Source organism: Giraffa tippelskirchi, chromosome 7 (assembly GCF_054371585.1).
Source record: "Giraffa tippelskirchi isolate mGirTip1 chromosome 7, T2T-mGirTip1v1.2.pri, whole genome shotgun sequence".
NCBI classification, from domain to species: Eukaryota; Metazoa; Chordata; class Mammalia; order Artiodactyla; family Giraffidae; genus Giraffa; species Giraffa tippelskirchi.
This window is the reverse complement of record NC_137281.1, coordinates 39,631,548-39,655,588: the sequence shown is the minus strand read 5'-3', so window position 1 is coordinate 39,655,588 and position 24,041 is coordinate 39,631,548. Positions and strand designations below refer to the sequence as shown.

Genomic DNA, 24,041 nt, shown 5'->3' with positions numbered 1-24,041 from the left:
TCTGCCTATGGAATTCTTCAGGCAAGAATACTGGAGTGGGTAGCCATTTGCTTCTCCGGGGGTTCTTTCCGACCAAGGGATTGAACCCAGGTCTCCTGCATTGCAGGCGAATTCTTTACCATCTGAGCCACCAGGGAAGCCTAATGGAATTCTATTCAACCATAAAAAATGAATGGAATTCTGCTGTTTACATCAAAATGAATGGACCTAGAGAGCATTATACTTAGTGGAATAAGTAAGACAAATACTCAATGTTATCACTTGTATTTGGAATCTAAAAAAACAAAACAAACCAGTGTATATAACAAAACAGAAGCAGACTCACAGATCTGGAGAAGAAGCTAGTGGTTAATCAGTGGAGAGAGAGAAGAGGAGAGGGGCAAGAAAACAATAGGGGATTAAGAGATATAAATCACTATGTATAAAATAGACAAGCAACAAGGATATATGGTACAGCACAGTGAAATATATAGCCACTATTTTATGATAACTTTAAATGGAGTATAATTTATAAAAATCTGAACAACAATGTTGTACACCTGAAACTAATATAATATTGTAAATCAAGTCTACTTCAAGAAAAAAACAAAGAGAAGGAAGGAAGAAAGAAGGAAAACCAGGAACATGATGACTGACTGAGTGCACAGACCTTGTGGACTGTGAGGTGAACTATAGCCAAAACTTCAAACCTGGCCCCTATGCCCCTAGTCTAATGGGGAGGGCGGGAGGTCATGATGATACTTTGGTCTCTAGGTGTGACTGTAAGTTGGAAGCCTGTGTCCGTCCAACAGTCCACTCTCTTTCCCCAGTGTAGAGTAACTCCAGTAAATGGCTGTAAATCCCTTTGGGGGAAAACCTGGAGGAATCATTACTGAATATACTTGCATTATATTGAAGCATCCTTCCTCTTGAATTATTGGCTTCACACTGGATTTTGGGTTCCAAAACGGGCAAAAATGGGCGAGTAGTTGTGCGTTGTTATTGAGAGTGACTGAGCTCATCTATCCTTGATTTCTTTTGATTGTCTTGACACAGTAATACTCATTGACTGTTCGTCTCCTTTGCTCCTGGAGATGCCATTTTCCATCAAGCGTCTTCATAACTCTGCAGGAAAGACTTTCGAAGTTGTTCCTCCAACTCTTCAATTTTTACAAAAATTATGCCTACCTGATTCACCCTCTAGTCTTTATGTTCTCAGAGTGCTAGCTTCCCTGTTGCTGTTGTGAAGCTCAGTTCTCTTATGGTGGCTCCTACAGTTACCCCTGGCAAGTTGAGGAGCCAGAGCCAGACGACATTTCTTACCAGCACATTTCTTATTTACAAAACTTTTCCATGGCACACTATCCAGTGGGTTTTCTGCTTTACTCTGAGCCTTTCAGTCCTATTTCCACCAACTTCCAGGGAAATGCTGGCATTTCCACCTCACTTACCATAGACCATTTCTTTCTCCATGCCTCTAGAAAACCAGCCTAGTAGCAGGTCCACATCATTTCTTGGGTCACCGCACTCTCCCCCTGTCGGCTTCTCAACAACTCCATCATTTGTATAACTACCTTTTGCACTGAATTTTCCAGTGAGAACTAAATCGTTCTCCATTCAACATCTCCAGATTAAAACTCCCTGAGGCAAGGAAGCATCTGTTCTCCACCTTTGAGGCATCTAACTAAGCACCTGATATTTAATCAGTTCTCAGTAGAAGTTTGATTAATTTACTGGACAATATTTACATAGAGGATAATTTCTCCTGTTACAAATGTCTGCCATGTGTGTAGTGAAAGGTAAGCTTCTTAACATATTGTGAGGCATCAATCTTTGAAAAAAAATTAGGACGATTTCTGTCTTCAATTGGAAAGAGCATTTTAAATTCCTTTCAAAGATAATGAACTAACAAAGCTTACTTCAATTACAGCTGGGTTTATGTGTATGTTTTAGTCATTAGCATTTCTTCAGAAAACCAAAACTCCTGAAAAATCAGTATGCAAACTCACCCCCCCCCCTGAGAGTATAGATACAATTTCCCCTCTCTTCTACTCTTGTCATAATGCTTTTCTTTCTACCATTAAATCTTTAAGTATAGAAAAGTCAGCCACTTTCTAATCCAGTTTATTTATTTATTTATTTATTTATTTTTTATTGGTGTTTATAAATTTATTTATTTTAGTTGGGGGCTAATTACTTTACAATATTGTAATAGTTTTTGCCATACATTGACATGAATCAGCCATGGGTTTACATGTGTTCCCCTTTCTGGACCCCCCACCCTCCTCCCTCCCCATCCCATCCTTCTGTAATCCAGTTTATTTATAAGAGCAAAAGCAAAAATAGCCAAAGAAGATAAAAATGACTTGGCCCAAGTCATAAAGCTATGACAATGCCTAAAACTTAAGTTTCCTGGCTCCCTACAGTTTAATTTCTACCCCACCCCACCCACTCTCCTTCTTGGAATCACCCAGTTTTGCAGCTCAGTGAAATACCAAAGAAGACATAGTAAGACCGTAGATTTAAACACAGATCTCAAAATATCAATAATTACATTAAATATGAATGAAACAGCATGGCATGCATGCTCAGTCATGTCCGACTCTTTGTGACCCCATGGACTCTAGACCACCAGCTCCTCTGTTTATGGGATTTCCCAGGCAAGAATATTGGAGTGGGTTGCCATTTCCTCCTCCAGATGTTCTTAACCCAAAGATCAAATCTGTGTCTCCTGCATTGCAGGCAGATTCTTTACCAATGAGCCACCAGGGAAGAACCCCATGGATATAATAATCATTCCAATTAAATGACATGCATTGTCAACAGGATGCTTCTTTTTTTATTTTATTGAAGTATGGTTTATTTATGTTGTATAGCAGAAATTAATGCAAAGAGACTCAGTTATACATATATATATTCTTTTTCATATTCTTTTCCATTATGATTTATCTCAGGATGTTTAATATACTTCTCCGTACTATGCTGTAGGACCTTGTTGTTTATCCTAGATAAAACATTTTATATTTATTTTTCTTTATATGGACATATTCCTTAGTGTATGAAAAGAGTCACTTCTATTAATAAATTGAAAGTCCTTAAAATACCAATAGCTACAATCTATACCTAGCTACATCAACAGGAGATTTTTAAATTATAAGTCATTTACAAAGGAGATATCTAAAACATAACATTACAAATAAAATGGAAGAAAATATACTATATAAACTTTAAATTTTTTAAAGCTGGTATATATAACTTTGGGCTCCCTTGATGGCTCAGGCAATAAAGAATCTACCTACAATGCAGGAAACCCAGGTTCAGTCCCTGGGTCAAGAAGATCCCCTGGAGAAGGAAATGGTTACCCACTCCAGTATTCTTGCCTGGAGAACCCCATGGACAGCAGAGCCTGGTGGGCTACAGTCCATGGGGTCTCAAGAGTCAGACATGACTGAGTGACTAACACTTTCACTTTTCACTTTTCGTATATAACTTCACTGCAAAAACACTTTATCCTAATGATACATTTTTCAATTCATCCTTAAGATACTAACAAGAAATTTTTGTGTATCTAATAATCTCAAAATATATAAGACAAAAATTGACTAGATACAAAAGAGACAAAAGCAGAATCATAGTGTGAGATTTCAGTGATTCTTTACAGAACCAACAAAAATCATTTACGATCTAGAAGATTTGAACAATACAATTATAAAGGTGGCTTATGGAATATCTATAGACAATTGCAATCAGCAACTATAAAAATGCATATATTATTTCCAAGAGCATATGGAATATTTACAAATATTGTTGGTTGTTCCATAAAGCAAGTCATAAGAAATTTCTAAGGACTGAAACCATTGGAGTATGTTTACTGACCCTAATACTCAATTGCAAATAAAATCTAGAAAAATCCACAAGTTTGAAAAAATGTAATATACTTCTAAGTAATCCATAAGTAAAAAATTATGGAGGAAGATTCATACATTTTTAATTACTTATAAAATTAATGTACAATAAACTAGTTATGTGTGAAAGTGAAGTCGCTCAGTCATGTCCGACTCTTTGTGACCCCATGGACTGTATAGCCTACCAGGCTCCTCCGTCCATGGGATTTTTCAGGCAAGAATACTGGAGTGGGTTGCCATTTCCTTCTCCAGGAGATCTTCCCCACCCAGGGATCGAACCCAGGTCTCCCGCATTGTAGACAGACGCTTTACCATCTGAGCCACCAGGGAAAGTATTTATGAGTTGCAAATAAAGCCACGGCTTAAGAAAAATTCATAACTCTACTAGAAAAAGGGAAAGATGGATAATTAAAGGGCTATATGTCAATGAGATAGAAATAAAGAAATACAAAAATAGAAATTAACAAAATAGTAAAGAAATACGAATAAAGAAAACCAAGGGACTTCCCTGTGTGGTCCAGTGGTTGAGACTTGGCATTCCAGTGCAGGGGCTGAGGGTTGGAACCCTGCTTGGGGAGCTAGGATCTCACATGTCTCATGGCTGAAAAACTGAAACATAAAGCAGAAGCAATATTGTAATAAATTCAATAAAGTCTTTAAAAATGGTCTACATCAAAAAAAAATCTTTACAAAAAAATAATCAGACCAGAGCCAAAAGTTAATTCTTGGAGAAACCTCTAAAATTAATAAATGCATAATAAGACTCTAAGAAAAGCAGATAGAAGGCACAAATAATCAAAGTCAGAAATAAAAAATGAGGCATTACTACAGATTATTATAAGCATCAAGAAAAAAATAAGAGGATAATACGAACAAATTTATGCCAATAAGCTATTCCCAAAAAGTTGAATGGACAAATTTTAACAAAAACTAACTTAAGAAGAGATGGAAATAGAAAATTTGAATGGTTTTGTAACATTAATTTACCAAAAAATAAAGGCAACTTGCAGCTGGAAACTTTAACCTGGATTATAAAGAAAGGGCAAATTGGTGGCCTCTGGACCAACTCCTTTTGCAGACATATTTTTGCAGCCTTATTGGGTTTAAAATTTTTTGTTAACCCTGAATGCTTTAAGATTGGACAAATGTTCCTCAGTTCACCACAGATCTCACGCAGTACTTCACTTTTTTAGGTAACCTACTAGGGCCCTTAGGTATTCAAGTTTGCAACCCCTAAAGTCATACAAAATCATTAAGATTGTTTACATATCAAACAAACAGCTGCATAAAACGAGGTCTAACGCTGTTTTTCTAAGCATATCAAGTTTAGACTGTTTTACAAGTACCTCCAAGTGAATTTTCTTGCTGGAGGGAAGTTTGAGGTGTGATATCATTGCTCTTCATATTTGGACACATTGGCATGTCCATAGATCCCCTTCAGTTGGTACTTAACTGTAGTTATTCAAACTGCTGGGTTTGCCTGGTGGCTCGAATGAAAAAGAATCTCCCCACAACGCAGGAGGCCTGGGTTCAATCCCTGGGTCAGGACGATCCCCTGGAGAAGGAAATGGCAACCCACTCCAGTGTTCTTGCCCAGAGGATCCCATGGACAGAGGATCCTGGTGGACTACAGTCCAAGGGATCACAAAGAGTCGGACACCACTGAGCACATTCAAACTTCAACAGCAAGAGGGAACAGTCCCTTCAACACTGCCTTCATTCCTGATGTCAATCACAAGTTGAGAGGTGGAGAGAGAATGGGTTTCCAAAACCAGTCTCAGTTTCAGTAATTCTCTAGAAGGACTTAAAGAACTCCTCGACAGCTATTATACTCACAGTTACAGTTTGTTACAGGGAAAGGATGAACAACAGTCAAAAGAATAGATACACAGAGCAGAGTCTAAGAGGGTGACAAGTATGAAGCTTCTGTTGTCCTCTCCCACGGAGTCAGGATGTACCCTCCTAGGATTGATATATGACAACACACAGTGTAATGACAAGCAGGGAAGCTCACCTGTGCTTTGGTGTTCGGAGTTTTTATTGGAGGACTTCCCTGGTGGTCCAGTGGTTAAGAATCCACCTGCCAATGCAGGAGACATGGGTTCAATCCTTGGTCTGGGAAGATTCCGTATGCCACAGGGCAGCTAAGCCCTTGCACTGCAACTACTGAGCCTGTACACCTAGAGCCCATGATCTGTAACAAGAGCAACCACAGCAAAGAGAAGCCCAAGCACCACAACTAGAGAAAGCCCACGCACAGCAACAAAGACCCAGCACAACCAACAATAAAATAAATAAATTTTTTTAAAGTTTTTATTGGAGCTTCATAGCATAGTCCTGATTTCCCAGTTGTTGAACTCAGTCTCCAAGTCAGCTGACACCACGAGACCCAAACTCCCACCATAAATCACATGGTTGGCCTTTCTGGCATGGCCAGCCCCCACCCTAACCAAAGACACTTCACTCTTGTATGACCAAGATTACTTCCCAGAAGCTGAAGGCAAAGCCAGACATCTTTGGGGGAGGCAAGTCCAAGATCTTTACTACAAGGTACTGCTATATGAATGACCATCCTTATCCAACTTCTCTGGAATCAGATCTATCAACTCATTTATAGATAGACAGGAACAAAGGGTCCAGGTTCAAGAAAGGAGCTGTAAAAAAAACAGAGTAACTAAACTACCAAGTAACATCATCTTAACTATATTCTTTCCACAAGAGATATCGTCTCATGATTCTTAATGTTATCCCCCCTGAATAACTCTCTTGAGATCCCAGCTGGTTTTCTAAGGCAATTTCAGCAAAATTAAAAGGTTAAGACACACTGAAAACTCATCCTGCCTCTTTCTATTAAATATAGTTTTAGAATCTCTTTTCTTCCCCCCAGAAATCTGTGATGAGAACTGAAGAGATCCTTACTGCAGAATAAGCAGCTCTATACCTTTGTTTTGTGGCTGACACCTTTCAGAAGGAAAATAATAATTTAGCATGTCTCTTCTATTTAAGTTGCTTGACAACCAGACTACCCAACCACAAAGAGATCATGGCTGTCATAGAAACAAGCCTTGGGATATTCCATTGTCCTAGTCACACAATATCCCTCAATAAAGTGGTCACTCGCTTTTTAAACATATAACTTAAACATCCTTATTTGTCAGTGACTATATATTCTCCAGAAACATTATTATAAAATTTTTTGAATAGTAAGCTCTCCTTGTGCATTTAAAACCTGATTTACCTATGAGTTTCCAGGAGCATAGCATAAAATATAGTAAGATATACCTCGCTGATTTGCTTAGCAGGCTCTTCTTTTTTTTCATGAATGGTACAGTGGTAACATTTAGCCCAGGCTGCATTTGAATTATCACAGATAGTGAATTAATGGCATCTCTATTTGGCATGGTATTTCATGCACAGTGAGTGCTAAATAAATATTTGTTGTATTGAATTGAATTTGTGCATGTTTTATTATACATCCATGTTAAAGCTCTAAGAATTTGAGATAAGAGGCTAATGGGGCTGAGAGGGTAAAATGAGTTCAGTTGTTTAATATCCAGGAATCTACATGAAAGAATACCAATTCCTCTGCCGTGAAGGAAGGCACATTTGATCAGCACTGATAAGACAATAGCACGAATCATAGAGCCAGTGTCACTTTTTTTTCAAATCCACAGTAACATATATATTCATCTTGTCGGATGGCTATATAAATAGATGAGGTAAAACAACATGGCATTTGTTGTACTTCAATTACTTTCTTGTATAATGTCAAGAAGTAAAAGCTAACAAACCATAACTTTTCTTGACATTTCCTCCCTCAAGTGACCAATGATGGATTTGCCTTAAAAAAGCATTCGTCATTTTAAAGAAGGGTAGAGACAGTGGATTTCTTTGTGTTATTTTTTTTTTTCCATTTTTTAAGCCAGTGGTTAAATCGAAAAGCGCAGCTCTCCCACAGACGGGAACCAAAACTTGGTTGATAAGATTACATGTTTCTAAACCTGGGGCATGGTTGAAATCATCCAAGTAAGAGGGCATTTGCTGTCATAAATGGTCCAGTGATGGAAGTGAATTTCCAGAGAGGCCAAGAGGCCACCCTCACCATCACAGCTCCCTCCTCCCCCCTGCCTCCAACCCACATTTATTATATGTTAAATATAATTTAACATTCACAATGACCTGAGGAACCATAATTACCCTCATCTTCCAGAAGAGGGAAGTAAGACACAGATTGATTGAACAAATTATCCAAGGGCACAAAGTTACAAAGTGGCTCAGGTAGGACTCAAATCCAGGTCTGCCATATTACATAGCCCTGCTTTTTGAGCCCTGTGTTTGAGGACATGGTAAGATAGTTGGAGGATGGACCACAAGATGGAAGGAATCTGGGTTCCTGAATGAGTTTGTCAGAGATGCCCTGTCAACACGAACACCAATCCCAGAGAGTTATTGATCAAGAAATAAACTTCTGTGATGAGCCATTACATTCCCAGGTCTATTTGTTGTAGAGTTGTCCTATGTAACTTATTCACAGGACACTCTAGTTAGAGAACATAATAAATTGCTTCCACATTCAGAAAGAATAACTTCCCTGGGTTCCAGAAATGATCCTCAGGCCATCTCACTTCTCCGTATTATTCAGCCCTGACCTTCAGCCACCCCGCCCAGTAACGGAAGCACCTCCGTCTTTGTGAGAATCAATATGGCACACAAGCATCCGCACCAGCCCCAGGAAAGGCCGGTCAGGGTCAGTGTTCTCACCTGGTGTCTCTACCTCTTGATGACTTTTTTGTTTCTGTTCTTTTAATTTGGGGTTTTGGCATTCCAAAAAGAATCAGAATTACAGCACTTATTCAATAATTCTATGTTGAGAACTAGGATTCTGGCAAGCACAGAAAAAAATATTTTTATTATTATGTCCAAAACTAGAATGTAATAAAACACAGACCTTTCAGAAGAGAAGGTGGGGGGGAACCGTCCATAGAGGGAAGGAATGCCGAGAACAGATTACTTACTGCTACTGAATCCAATATTGTAAAGTGCTTTTTTTTTCCTTTTTCTGTGTCACATTTTTAATGTCTCTGTGAGCTCAGTATGCTGTGACTATCAATCACGGGAAACTACTGACATTATGAAACTGCTTCTAAGATATACAGAGTTTTCAAAGCCAAAGTTGTCTGAAGAATAAAATTTTTCAAAGATGGTAGATTTTCAAAAATATCTATTTGGTACACCAAGCTGAGTAATGGCTAGCTGTCTCTAGTCTATAACTGCTTGACAGAGTGCGTGAATATTGTTTCGTGGAGAACATTAAATACGGGAAACAAAAACTTTTCATAAGAATTCCCAGTTCTCCTTTGGTTAACCTCTTCACCTGTGGGCAGAAGTCATACCAGTGCCCGGGTGCTGAAAATAAGCCGATCAGACTCAATTAATTTGTAAGTAGACATAGCCTTCTAAGTTCTACTTGGTTTTTGACAAATTTAAATTGTATACATTTAAGTTATACAGTACAATGTTTTGATAAGTATACATTGTTAAGTGATTATCATAATCAAACTAATTAACACACTCATTACCTCCTATGATTACCAGTTTTTGTCTAGGTGGTCAGAAAACTTGAAATCTACTCTCTTAACAAATTTTCAGTACATAATACAGTATTATTAACTAGAGTCACCATGCTATACATTAGGTCTCCAGAACTTTAATGCTTAAAACATTTCACTATTTATCAGATACATATGGATATAAGCTGGGCTTCCCAGGTGGCTCAGTGGTAAAGAATCCGCCTGTATTGCAGGAGCCGCAGGAGACAGGTTTGATCCCTGGGTGGGGAAGAATGCCTCGAGAAGGAAATGGCAAGCCACTCCAGTATTTTTGCCTGGGAAATCCCACGGACAGAAGAGACTGGTGGGCTACAGTCCATGGGGTCACAAAGAGTCAGATACAACTGAGTAACTGAGCACACATGTATGAATATAAGCCATGCAGCCAGGTTTATGGATGTGGACTGGAGCCTATGAGAATTTGCAGCATCACCTAAGTGGCCAAGAAAGGCTACCTAGAAGAAATAGATTCTAACCACCAGGCATTACTATCAGCATTGTTTTCATTCCACGAATGCTGACTACAGCTATGTGCCAAACACCATTCTAAATACTGGAGACAGGATAGCAACATGAATAAATTCCTTTCTTCATGAAAATCACATCCCAGAGGGGGATTGTATAAAACAAACAAATGTATTATGGATATTGAAAGAGAGTAATATTATAAAGATCATGGTCTTTGATGACAACACAATTAAAATTCAATAACAAAAAAGAAAATCATAAAAATCTTATATGCTTGGAAATGTTAATTTATAAATATAATGAATTCATGGACCAAACAAGAAATTACAATGTAAATTAAAACTCAGTAACAATGAAAAACACTACCAATCAGGACCTATAGAGTGTGATTAAAGCAAATATATATACTTATATATATGAAGTATAAAATTGAGTGAGCTAAGTATCCAACACCCCCCAAAAGTGATATTAATCATGAAAAATGAGCCATAAACACAGATAAAGCAATAACCAAACATCAATATGAGTATATTATAATCATTAGATCTGTACACTTAAAGATATAGATGAAATGGACAAACTGCTAGAAAAATGTAACTCAACAAAAACTATTTTAAAAAACTGAAAATGAGTAAGTTAAAGTAAAGAAGAATATTAGCTGATTTACCCAACCTTCAGGAACACATCCTCCCTCTCCTATAAAATTTCAGTGAGTAGAATAATAGCAATGATAGCTAAAACCAAAAGACTTCCTACTGTGTTATGGACACTGTTCTAAGTGCTTTATTTCTTTTAACTCTTTTAATCCTCAAAATATCTCTATGGAAGCTTTCCTGGTGGTCCAGTGGTTGAGAATCCACCTGCCAATGCAGGGGACATGGGTTCAATTCTTGATCTGGGAAGATTCCACATTCTGCAAAGCAACTATGCCCACAAGCTGCTACTATTGCTCCTGAGTGCTCTAGAACCCAAACCCTGCAACAAGAGAAGCCATCACAATGAGAAGCCTGTGCACTGCAATGAAGAGCAGCCCCTCTTTGTCACAACTAGAGCAAGCCCACACACAGCAGCAAAGACCTGGTGCTGCCCCAAAATTAATTAATTAATTTAATATATATATATGAGGTTGGCATTTCCATTTTCCAAATTAGGAAACTGAAGCTAGAAAAGATTAGGTCTAATTGTTATAAACAGCTAAAAGAATTCTCCTTTTATGAGAGCTTCAGTTCATGAGATTAATATAACTTCAAAATGAAAACCAGACAAGGGCAGGAAAAAAGAAGAAAATTATACATCAAACTGACTTCTAAAGCTACAGAAATCCTAAATGAGATATTAACAAACCAAATGCTGGCATGCCTTAAATATTTAATATTGTAACCAAGCAAAGTTTATTCCAGGAATGCAGGTTAACCGGCTTAACATTAGAAAATCTGAGAGGGATAAATTACAAGGTTGAGATTAACATATACACACTATTATCTATAAAGTAGGTAAGCAACAAGGACAGGAGCTATACTCAATATTTTATAATAATCTACAAGGGAAAAGAATCTGAAAAAGAATATATATATACATAAGCATATATGTTTGTGTGTGTGCATATATGCTGCTGCTGCTGCTGCTAAGTTGCTTCAGTTCTGTGCAACCCCGTAGACAGCAGCCCACCAGGCTCTGCCATCCCTGGGATTCTCCAGGCAAGAACACTGGAGTGAGTTGCCATTTCCTTCTCCAGTGCATGAAAGGGAAAAGTGAAAGTGAAGTCGCTCAGTCGTGTCCGACTCTCAGCGACCCCATGGACTGCAGCCTACCAGGCTCCTCCGTCCATGGGATTTTCCAGGCAAGGGTACTGGAGTTGGGTGCCATTGCCTTCTCCTGCGTGCATATATATATATGTGAATTATTGTGCTGTACACCTGAAACTACATGATGTTGTAAATCAACTATACCTCAGGGAACTTCCCTGGTAATCTAGTTGTTAAGACTGTAGTTCCAATGCAGTGGGCATGGGTTCGATGTCTGGTCATGGAACTAAGATTCCATTTCCTACATTCCACATGGCACAGTCAAAAAATAAAAATAAATAAAATAACAATAACAAAATAATTTTTAAAACTATACTTCATTAAAAATTAAAAATACAGCTTTTAAAAATTAGAAAATCTAACGTAATTCATCATATTAACAGATAAAAATATATAATAATCTAAATAAGTAATAGGGGCAGAAAAACTTTTGGCAAACTGTGGCTCAGTGGTAGAGAATCCACCTACCAATGCAGGAGACACAGGAGATGTGGGTTCAATCCCTGGGTTGGGAAGATACCCTGGAGTGGAAATTTTCAATCCACTCCAGTATTCTTGCCTGGAGAATTCCATGAAGAGAGGAACCTGGCAGTCTAAGCCCATGGGGTCACAAAGGGTCGGACACAACTGAGTGACTTAGCAGACAATAGAAGGAGAACTTTTTTACTATCAAAAACCTACAGTAAATATATATCTAGGACTTCCCCGGTGGTACAGTGGTTGAGAATCTGCTGCCAAGGCAGGGAACACAGGTTCTGTTCCTGGTCCTGGAAGATTCTACCTGCTGCGGAGCAACTGAGCCCCTGAGCCACAACTGCTGAGCCCAGGTGCTCTAGAGCCTGTGCCCCACAACAAGAAAAGCCACTGCAATGAGAAGCCCGGGCTCCACAGTGAAGTGATATCTGCTCTCACCACAACTAGAGAGAGCCCGTGTGCATCAGTAAAGGCCCAGCACAGTCAAAAATAAATAATAAACGTTTTAAGAATCATATATAAAGCTAAAACATTATATAAATATGGTCTAAAGAAAGAAACAAAAATGCTTGTTACTTCCTTATACTTAACACTTTCTAAAGGTCCTAGCCAGGGCTATATGAAAAAAAATAAATTCTATATACTTTTCTCACTGCATATCCAATTGAGAACTATATTATTATATTTTGTTTCATTTACATTTTATAATCAGTATTTCTATTTTTAATTTTTTTTTTTTAAGTTGCACCACACAACTTGAGGAATCTCAGTTCCCTGACCACAGGTTGAACCTAGGCCACGGCAGTGGAAGCAGCAAGTCCTAACCATTTGGACCACCAGGGAAATTCTCCTTTTAATTTCTTTAACCATTTTTTTTTTATTGAAGTACAGTTAATTGACAATGTTGTGCTAGTTTCAGGCATACAGCAAAATGATTCAGTTATATATATGTGTGTGTATATATGTTTAGATATATGCACATATTTTCCAATTCTTTTCTCATACAGGTTATAACAAATTATTGACTACAGTTCCCGGTGCTATACTGTAGGTCCCTGTTGTTTAATGTATAGTTGTTTAATGTATAGTAGTGTGTATATGTTAATCCCAAATTCCTAATTTGTCTCTCCTCCTCCAACCCTTACCCCCTGCTATCCCCTTTAGCAGCCATAAGTTTGTTTTCTGTGTCTGTGAGTCTATTTCTGTTTTGTGAATAAATTTATAATGAGTATTTCTAAAAAAGAGGTCTATGGACTCATGAAGAGGACTATGGATTCAGAACTTAAACAGCTCTATGATAATTTTAGCTCCATTTTATAAGCATTTGTAAATATTAAGCATTTTTTTATCTGGATCACCTGGATAGCCACCTTTGACCTAACTCTCCCCACACAATTTCTGTGACTAAGATGGGCACTGGGTTAATAGTGATCTATCCAGGAAAAACTAGAGGACTACTTCATTTTTAAAAGGTGTTTTCAACAGGGAACCAAACAGTGACATGGCAAACTTGTTATGAGAGTTGCACAGTAGTTAGAATGGGAACATCTTATGTGAGAACTGAGTCATCACTGAGCCCATAAGAATGAAAGAATCTCCACCTGGCAAAAACCTGACCATAGCAGTGTGACCCAGATGCATTCCATGTGTGATAGTGTGGTTTCTGCAAAGCTATGTTTTCTATCACCTTAAATTAATGTTGCCAATTAAATGTTTTTTAATTTTTAGTTTTCTTTTTATTTAATGTACAATTAAACAAATTTATTTCATCACACATTAAATAAAAAGAAAATTACAAATTTATTTTGGTTTTTATATGAGCAGAAATCTTAAATTGAAGGAATATATATACAACATTTAATATGTATACTTGTTTATACTTGTACAGGTAACATAATTAAGCTATTTTTTAAAAGTTCTAATGAAGTAATAGGACCTATGAAGATTTTGCAACTTGCATGAAAATCAGTAGGGAGTGAGTGATTTTAGTGCTGTATTTATAATTGCATTATTAGATTTGAAACACCTTTAAATTTCAAGTTTGGATTTAACTGACAAGGAAACATGTGAGAAGCAATGGAAATGGATTGTAAATGTCAGCATCATGTTTGATCATACCAAGGTGACCTTAAAATGCCATCTTATCCACTTTAATTTAACAAGGCTGATTTCCTAAAATATCAAATATTTGATATAACCAAGAATATATATTGAACTACTGGAACAAATAGCTAGAAGATATTTTAGTTGTCCCACTTGAAAAAAGCAAGATGTAGGCAAACTCTTCTCAACATAGATGGCAGGGGGAGACTAGTTCTCCTTAGGTGGAAAATTTTATCTTTCCTCTTCATTGAAAGCTGAGCAAGTCAAGCTTTCCCAGACATAGAGAACATTTTCCTTTACAAGATTTAATCTAAGGCCACTGTTCCCCCAAATGCCTACCATCAACATGTCGTTCCTTTATTCAGATATCCCAGCTCCTTTTTTTTTAAAAATGCAGTTTCCCTGGCAAGAACTGGCACATTAAATCCCTAAAATCTTAATGAACAAGCATTAATCAAATTACTTTCTTCCCTGAAATAATAGGCTGCACTTTTAAAAATGAAAAGAAAGAGCTAAAAATAAATAATATTTTTAATGATCATTTATTGACAGCTAATTTCTTATCAGATAATATAGGAGCTTTATGTACATTCTAGTTCCCATAATCCTTTAAAGAAGGTTCTATTTGCCCGTTTTACAAATGGTGGTTTAGTCACTAAGTTGTGTCTGACTCTTGCAATCCCACGGACTGTAGCCCACCAGTCTCCTCTGTACATGGGATTTTCAATGCAAGAATACTGGAATGGTTTGCCATTTCCTTCTCCAGGGGATCTTCCTGATCCAGGGATTGAACCCAGGTCTTCTGCACTGCAGGCAGATTCTTTACCAACTGAGCTACCAGGGAAGCCCATTTTACAAATGAAGGAACTAAAATAGAGTATGAAGCCCAGTCATAAGTCTGCTAAGGAGTCAGGATTTGAACTCACATCCTGCTCCAACGCCTTCCCTCTGCACCAGCTGTGTGTTCACAGAAAGTTAATGTAGGACTTCTCCAGTGGTTCACTGTTTAAGAAGCCACCTGCCAAAGCACACATCCATACATGCGAATCTATTTGTCACACACACCACAACTAGAGAGTAGTCCCCGCTCACCACAACTAGAGAAAGCCTGTGCTCAGCAACAAAGACCCAGCACAGCCAAAAGTAAATAAACATATAAAAAAAATTTGTAATTGGCTACTGAGCACCAAAAATAGATGTCTTTCGAATTACCATTTTGCTGAGAACAAATCCCGGTTGGGACATGCATCCTGTTCAGTTGACCTCATCCCAAAAAATTTTGTCTGAAATGGGGTTCAATCACTGAGGAGAAATTTCTCACCCAAATAGTTTCTCTAGGACTTCTGAACATTGATTATCTGAATGGCTCAGTATTTCCACAGGTTGCTGCTGCTAAGTCGCTTCAGTCGTGTCCGACTCAATGCGACTCCATAGACGGCAGCCCATCAGGCTCCACCGTCCCTGGGATTCTCCAGGCACGAACACTGGAGTGGGTTGCCATTTCCTTCTCCAGTGCATGAAAGCGAAAAGTGAAAGTGAAGTCTCTCAGTCGTTAGGAGTTCATATATCCCCATTAGGAAAGAAAGAAAGAGAAGGAGGGAGGAAGGGAGAAAGCCAGGGATTGTGAGATTTCCAAGAGCTTTCTATATCTCTCAGAGAACTCCAGGGATCAACATCTGTGGATGGAAGAGAATAGAATCAGGACTGGGGAGGGTGAGCAGAGAGGGAAATTATACAGCAATGTAGTCCCATCAGAGCCTGGGTCAACCGAGTGGGGAGGTCTGGAACCTACATGGTAAATCAGAGCTGTCCCACAAGGGGCTGAAATGCTTTATACTCCTGCCATGACCTGTCACTGGGTGTGGGCTTTCCTGGGAAAGGCAAGAAGGTTCTCTGCAGCTGAAGGAGCTGAGAGTTACAGGCTGCCTGCTAAGAACCCTCCCAGCTGCTGGGGAAACACATCCTTCTCTGAAAGGAGGGTCTGAGCAGTACATGTCAACGTTCACCACAGTCCACACTTGTCGCTGCTCAGATCCGCTTCATCATTTTTTAAATTTTATTTATTTTTTTTATTTTTGGCTGTGCTGGGTCTTTGTCGCTGCTCTCAGGGTTTCTCTAGCTGTGGTAAGCGGAGGCTACTCTTGGTTGCGGTGTGTGGGCTTCTCATTGCGGTGGCCTCTTTTGTTGCAGAGCACAGGCTCTAGGCATGTGGGCTTCAGTAGCTGTGGCCCATAGACTAAGTTGCCCTGCGGCACATGGGATCTTCCCAGACCAGGGATGGAACTATGTCCCCAGCATCGGTAGGTGGATTCTTAACCACTGGACCACCAGGGAAGTCCCCACTTCATCAATTTCATTCAAGGACTGCTCCTCCAGGAGTCCAGTGGGCCTCCCTGGGGGAAACTTGGAGATGAAGGTTGGTGGAATGGAATACAGACTCCACCCCTGCATCTGGTCTTGGAGCCACACTGATACTCATCATCTCCTTCCTCCATGATCCATTCTGGATTATCCTCAACTACCACCTGTGCAGGTCTCAGTGGACCACATCGCTGGGCCCCATCACAGAAGGGGGTGAGCTCCTGGTCACTATGTCCTTCCCAGGCCAGGATGACCGCACGTGTCCATTTACCATCACAGTTGAGGGAGGGAGTAGGAAGAGGCATCCAAGAGGATCATTGGATGCCACACATATTCCTCCATGCCTGTTGTGATGTCTCCTGATATCGAGGTCAAGTGCTTCTACCCAGTGGGAACTCCTTTCCTTGTATCACATTCTCTGAAGCAGAAGGAATCTGAAGTGCTCCGGCAGCAGCTACAGCATGTAGTTCAAAGGGATTCTTGCTGTGTCCTTTCTTCCCACCACCATGGAGAAGTCCTACCAGGCAGTATGGTCACATGACTCACTGCACCACAGCCAGACTTGCTGCAGAGCCATTTCCTGCTGCAGGCACCACTTAAAGCTAGCAGTCCAGCGTGACACCTGTTACACAGGCTACAGGAGGATTTTCCAGAATCTACAGTGGCTACCAGGCATTGGGCTTACTCCTTCATGATAAGATACAATAAGTAATTTAAAGATGCAATAATTTGGGACTTCTCTGACATTCCAGTGGTTAAAACTTCACATTCCCAATGCAGGGGACACAGGTTCAATCCCTGTTTGAGGAACTAGGATCCTGCATGTCACAGTGGGCAGGCAAAAAATAAATAAAATTTTTAAATAAAAATAATTTTAAGATGCAATAATTTTTCTTTTATTTTGGAAGGGATTTCTCAGTATTCCCCTGACTCCTGGATCCTTGAAAACTTAACTGATGTGTCAGGCCTCTGAATCTTTATAGGTTTTTTCCTCTTTTGCTCTGGAATGCATTCTCCATCATTCTAGCTGTTTCTTGCTCATCCAATCCGATTAGCATAATATCATCAATATAGTAAATCAATATAATATTATATAGGATTCCCAAGTGTCAGAATCTTTTTAGACTATCTTATGACAGAGAGCAGGAGAGTTAAATAGCCTGGGGCAAAACTATAAATGTTTTTTGTTGTCTGTTGCTTATGAATGCAAAATATTTCTGATCCTATTTTCTGATTAAGATGAAAAGAACACATTCACCAAATTAATAGCTGTATACTATGTAACTGAAGGGCTTCCCTGGGGGCTCAGTGGTAAATAATCTGCCTGCAATGCAGGTGGCATGGGTTCGATCCCTGGGTGGGCAAGATCCCCTGGAGGAGGAAATGGCAACCCACTCCAGTATTCTTGCCAGGAAAATCCCACGGACAGAGGAGCCTGGCAGGCTACAGTCCATAGGGTTGTAAAGAGTGGGACGTGACTAAGTGACAGCACACACACATGTAGCTGAAACCATAATGTTAAGCGTTAGAAAAGATATCCATCCAACATGGCGGCTACAAGTGGGACTAGTACTTGGTTATGTTTGTGGAAGTCTACTGTCAGCCTCCAGAATCCACCTTGTTTCTCCAGGGGCCAGACTGAGGAGTTGAATAGAAACATGACAGGATCACCAATACTTAGATCCTTAGGTGTGATGCTAATTTCCACCAACTCCCAATTCAGAGATTTGATATTTTTATTTGCCATCATTGCCAAAGAAGAAAAGTGGGTTGATTTTTTTAAAATATTTTAAGAATGTAACAGTGTTAATGGTATGTGATATTGTAAAAATCTTGAAGGTGTCCTTCGAATGATTAAAGTTGGGTAAACTTTAGGGCTAATGTAGCATACTGCCTTTCTAGAATTCACCCTTAATGGTGTGAATGGTTCCAAAATGCAGCAATGCTGTTACTCAGGTAAAAGCACTTCAGATTGGTCTCATTCCTAATTCTGTTTGTCACTTACAACTGAATGTCAGGCAATCTTACATCATCTCTTTTGTAGAGGAAATAGAAACCGAAATATCAGGACTGGCATATCAATCAATTGAATTTGCTCTTCCTTTTATCAATTTGATTTTTTAAACTCCTGAGAGCAAAGAAGTTTCTGTAATCCTTATATCTCATCTCTCTGTCCATTTCTGAATGCCATGAGGAGCTATGCAAAAGGAAAAGAGGAAAAATGCGTTTCAAACATTCAGTGTTATTTTTACCACCTGTGGGAAAAAGAGTGTTCCAGAAAGCTCTAAAAGAAAAGATAAAGACCTATAGGATGTGTTTTCTGACCAAAATCCTTAAGATAATACTCTTCTTCCCTCCTAATTCCTTGATCAGTGTGAAAGTGTTAGTCACTGAGTCATGCCCATGGACTATAGCCCACCAGGTTCCTTTGTCCATGGAATTTTCAGGCAAGAATACCAGAGTGAGTTGCCATTCCCTTCTCCAGGTGATCTTTCCCAACCCAGAGATGGAACCCAGGTCTCCTGCTTTACAGGCAGATTCTTTACTATCTGAGCCACCAGGGGAACCCTTCTCTCTTCCCCTCTAAATCCAGGTCAGGCCTCGGGATCCAGGTATCAAGTGGTATCCTTTCCAGGAGGCTTTTCCTGTCTATTCTAGTCCTGACATCTCTCCTTCTCTATTTCTCTATAGAGTTTAGAGTTCACAATCGTAAACTACTATAAGAAGAATTATAATAATACCTGTAATAGGTGTTTGTAATATGGGGGCTACTTAGCATCCTTTCCTTTTTTATAAAAGCTCTTCAATTTCCTTGGGGGATAGACCTCTCTGATGTGGGTTACAGTCTTCATAGGAGGGTAGTTCTTGATGATTACTTAAACCAAAAGGTCCAGTTCCTTCCTCTCCACAGCCCAGGACAGTGGGAATGAGGGAGACGCAGAGACCCATGACCTAAGCCCAATACCATCCATCATTCACAACTGGGACTTTGAGTCTTGAGTGCATTAGGCAAGAATGAAATGATTTCCAGGTCATTTACCGCTATATCCAGGGTATCTTGATCACTCTGGTCCTGCTGGCAGCTTTGTACTCATTTCCTATGGCAACAGGTTCATTTCCAAACACATTTCCACACAAACAGATTCACATTACCAAACATGTGGTGGCTTACAACAACAGAAATTTATTCTTTCATCATTCTGGAGGACAGGAGTCTGAATTCTACATCACAGGGCAGAAATCAAGGTGTCTGCAGAGGTGTGCTCCGTCCAGAAGCTCTAGGAAAGAGTCTTTCTTGCTTCCTCCAGCTCCTTCCTCCAGTTACTGCCAGCAGTCCTTGGCCTTTTGCCACATCACTGTCCTCTTCAAGGCCAACATCTTCAGATCTGTCTCTGCTCTGTTTCCACATACCTCTCCTCTGTATGCAGCAAATCTCCCTCTGCCTCTCTCTTATAAGGACACTTGTACTTGAGTTTAGAGCCCACACAGATAATCCAGGATAATCTCCTCACCTCAAAATACTTATTAAATCTTCAAAGTCTTTGCCAGATAAGGTAAAATTTACAAGTCCTGGGAATTTATTACTATCTTTAGGGCCACTATTCATCTTGCAACAGTCTTTGACAAAAGTTTCTGAGATTTTTATGAATTGATCTGATGTGGCCCTCAGTATTTAGGACAGAAGGAGTTTATTTATGCCTATTTCCATTCATCTACATAGGAAGTAAATAAAAATGAGGAGTAAGATGGCGAAAGGAAATAAACTTACAAATTATCCCAGAACAATGTTCATCAAAGTAGAGGGACCCAGAACTTGGAATGCAATTTGCCCACACCCAGAGTCTCTTTCCCTACAGTAAATATTTCCCAAATTTTAGCATTCACACAAAACTTCCAAGATTTTGCCTAAATAGAATATCAACCTATATTCTGAATAGCATCTACATTATTATTTATCTAATACTTTTCATTAAAGGTACTTTCTTTTTTTAATTAATTTTTATTGAAGTTTAATTGATTTACAATGTTGTGTTAGTATCTGCTGTACAGCAAAGTGAATCAATTACATATATACCTATATCCACTCCTTTTTCAGATTCTTTCCCAGATAGGTTATTACAAAGTATTGAATAGAATTCCCTGTGCCATACAGTAGGTCCCTCTTAGTTATCTATTTTACATATAGCACTGTGTATATGTCAATTCCTATCTTCCTATTCCTTTATCCCTCCCCTGCCTTTTTCCCCTTGCTTCCCAAATGGTGCTAGTGGTAAAGAACCTGCTTGCCAAAGCAGGAGACATAAGAGAGGCAGGTTTGATCACTGGGTTGGGAAGATCCTCTGGAGGAGGTCATGGCAACCCACTCCAATATTCTTGCCTGAAGAATCCCCATGGACAGAGGAGCCTGGCTGACTGCAGTCCATGGGGTCACATAGAGTCAGACACAACTGAAGCAACTTAGCATGCACACATGCAACTATAAGCTTGTTTTCTACGTTGGAAGGCACTTTCTTTTTAATGTAAATGCTGTTTTAAAGAAAATTTTATATCACTATTTAAAAAGGAAAGTAAACATCACCTATAATAGAAAAAAATATATGCTTAAAATTCCAGATAGATATCGTGCTGCCTGCGAAGGCTGAGTCTGAGTCTCTCTTCGTAAAAAGGAAAATTTTGCAGGTGTTAGGTGTTAAAGGCTAGCACCCATCTGAGATTTTCTTCTTAGTATAGTCAGAAGGATTAAATGAGAACTGAAAAAGAATATGGCCAATATTTTATAATAGCTATAAATGGAGTATAACCTTTAAAAATTGTGAATCACTATATTGTACACCTGTAACATATAATGTTGCACATCAACTATACTCAATTTAAAAAATACTTTATAGCTAAAACAAAAAGAGAGAGAACTGAAAAAGAACAGCTGTGTCTCCATCCAATTCAACGTCATGTATGCCACCTAAAATAATAACTCACTCACCACCTAAAATGTTCACAGAGAAGACTAGGAACACCTGCCCTACTGGGAAAAGAGGATCTAAAATCTACCCAGCTCACTTCACCTTAAATTTCTATTTTATCCTTTGTCTTCTGTGCCTTTTGGGGTCTGTGATGAAAGTCATTCTCTCCCTCTCTACAGAGACATTGAGAAGAAGCCTGTTGGCTATTTAGTCACTCCTCCACCACTCTGGACCTCAGTTACCTCATCTGCAAAATGGGAGTTAATAATAATACCTTCCATGGAGCTGTTATGAGGATTAAATCTATTAAGATATGGTAATTATTTCCACATAATACATAGTAAATCCTGTGTCTGCTATAATATTGACTATTATTATTTTTCTCATCAATTAGATAAGTAGTTATTTATTGTCAGCATTGATTTTTGCCTTGTGCTGAAACTTTTTTAGGCTGGAAGAGAAATAAGAGATAATCTTTGCCTTCAATGAACTTGTAATTTTACCAGAGAGGTGAGAAAATAACAGACAAAAAAATAAACAGTTCTATAGCAATTCTTAAAAGCCTATGCTAGAAACAAACAAAAAAATCACACTAAGCACAGATAAATACTGTACAAACATACCTCATTTTATTGAAACTTTGCTTTAATGTACTTCACAGTTAATGCATTTTTACAAATTGAGAGTTTGTGGCAACCCTGCATAGAGCAAGTCTATCAGTGCCATTTTTCCAACAGTGTTATTTTTAATTAAGTTATGTACATATTTTCTTAGGCATAATGCTATCACACACTTCATAGACTAGAGTGGAAACACAACTTTTTTCACACTGTGAAACCAAAAAACTCATGCCACTTGCTTTATTGCAATATTTAAATAATCACCATGGTCTGGACAGAACCCACAGTATCCCCCAGATGAGCCTGCATTGCTGGCTGCTGTCATTTCCATTTGCCTCCAAGGACCCATTTTTTGCCCCTCCCCCTCTGTGCTTCCAAGCAGCTAATCCCTGTGGTCTGCGTCTTTGCCGTCTGTCTTCCGGTTAGAGGAAGCCAATGAGAGGTGCCAGCAAGAGATCAGCTGGTGAGAGGAGAAAAGGCCAGGATATTTCTCCCCTATTTCCCCTGCTGCAGAGCTGTGCCTCTGACAATGGTTGCCTCTCCTCTGTGGCTCCATCTCTCCCAGATTCTAATCCTTTTCTTTTTCCCTCTTATTTCCTCAGCCTTCCCACTGTGATTGATCCCTAGAGACCTCAGCATCCTTGACTGGCCCCTTAACTCTGCCCACACCTGGGTAAATCAGTCCTTCCTAGAACTCTCTTAGTTAAATCCTTTTGGAGGCAATTCTGTTTCCTGCCAGGACCATGAGTGATCCAAGAACTGTAAGACATCAGGGATGTGAGAGTTATCTAATTCCTCTAAACACTCTGAAAACAAATATTAAGGAACATGAAGAGCTTGGTGTAGGAAACAAGGGTCATCCAGATTTTCTTTATTGGTCAAATTATCCTGCAGCAATACTAGTGATGGCAGCCACATTTTGAGCACTCACTACATAGCAGGTCCTTTAAGATGTTCTTGTCATGCCTTATCTCATTTAACCCTCCCCAAACCCAATGAGGGCTTCCCAGGTGCCACTAGGGGTAAAGAACCCACCTGCCAGTGCAGGTGACTTAAGAACTACGGGTTCTATCCCAAAGACAGGAAGACCCCCTGGAGGAGGGCATGGCAACCCACTCCGGTATTCTTCCCTGAAGAATTTCCATGGACAGAGGAGCCTAGCAGGCTACAGTCCATGAGGTCCCAGAGAGTCAAACACAGCTGAAGCGACTTAGCTTGCACGCATGCACATGTCATGGCTACAGTCTCGCCATCATGTATTAATTGAACCTAGTGGAGACTTCCATACTTATAAGACAGCTCAAAGGCTATGGCTCAGAGTGTTATCTATAACCCTTGAGGAGCAACTAAAGGTCCTTGACTTTGCTTAATGACTAAACTATTACTATTTGGTCTCCTTTGATGGTTTTCCTTTGTTGCTGCATTTTCTCACTTCTTGGATGTAAACTTAATCTTTGGCTAAAGCTTTTCTACAAACAAAAGGTAGGCTGAGGACATGGGGGAGGGAGGGGGCAAGGACCATAGGTCCTTACCACTGACCACTAGTTGTAAGATAAACAGATTTCAGAGAACCAGGAGAAAAAAGCCCACCCCACTGCCTTTTTGCTGGAGCACAGGTTTGCCTGGATTTTTTTTTTTTTAATGTGCATTATCTCCCCAAAGTGTGTTCTTTTCTAAAATTCCTCAGACTTGCACTCTCTAAGCTATTTTAGAAGATTTGGGTTAAAACAAATGGAGAGGGGAAGATACACATATA

The 24,041-nt window shown here is 39.2% G+C and overlaps 1 long non-coding RNA gene across 2 annotated transcripts in view; it reads right to left on the bottom strand.

Annotated features, from left to right (window-relative positions):
• LOC145515044 (uncharacterized) overlaps positions 1–24,041 on the bottom strand; it is a 111,890-nt gene that overhangs the window by 30,839 nt on the left and 57,010 nt on the right. Inside the window, exons 1-2 of one of the 2 annotated variants that reach the window (XR_014060644.1) lie at positions 5,899–5,964; positions 4,389–4,493 (exon numbers count right to left, since the gene is read on the bottom strand). The exons of the other annotated variant lie outside the window; for it this stretch is intronic. This is a non-coding gene — a long non-coding RNA (uncharacterized LOC145515044). Of the gene's footprint in view, positions 1–4,388; positions 4,494–5,898; positions 5,965–24,041 lie in introns of those variants that run through there. 2 annotated transcript variants of the gene reach the window in all.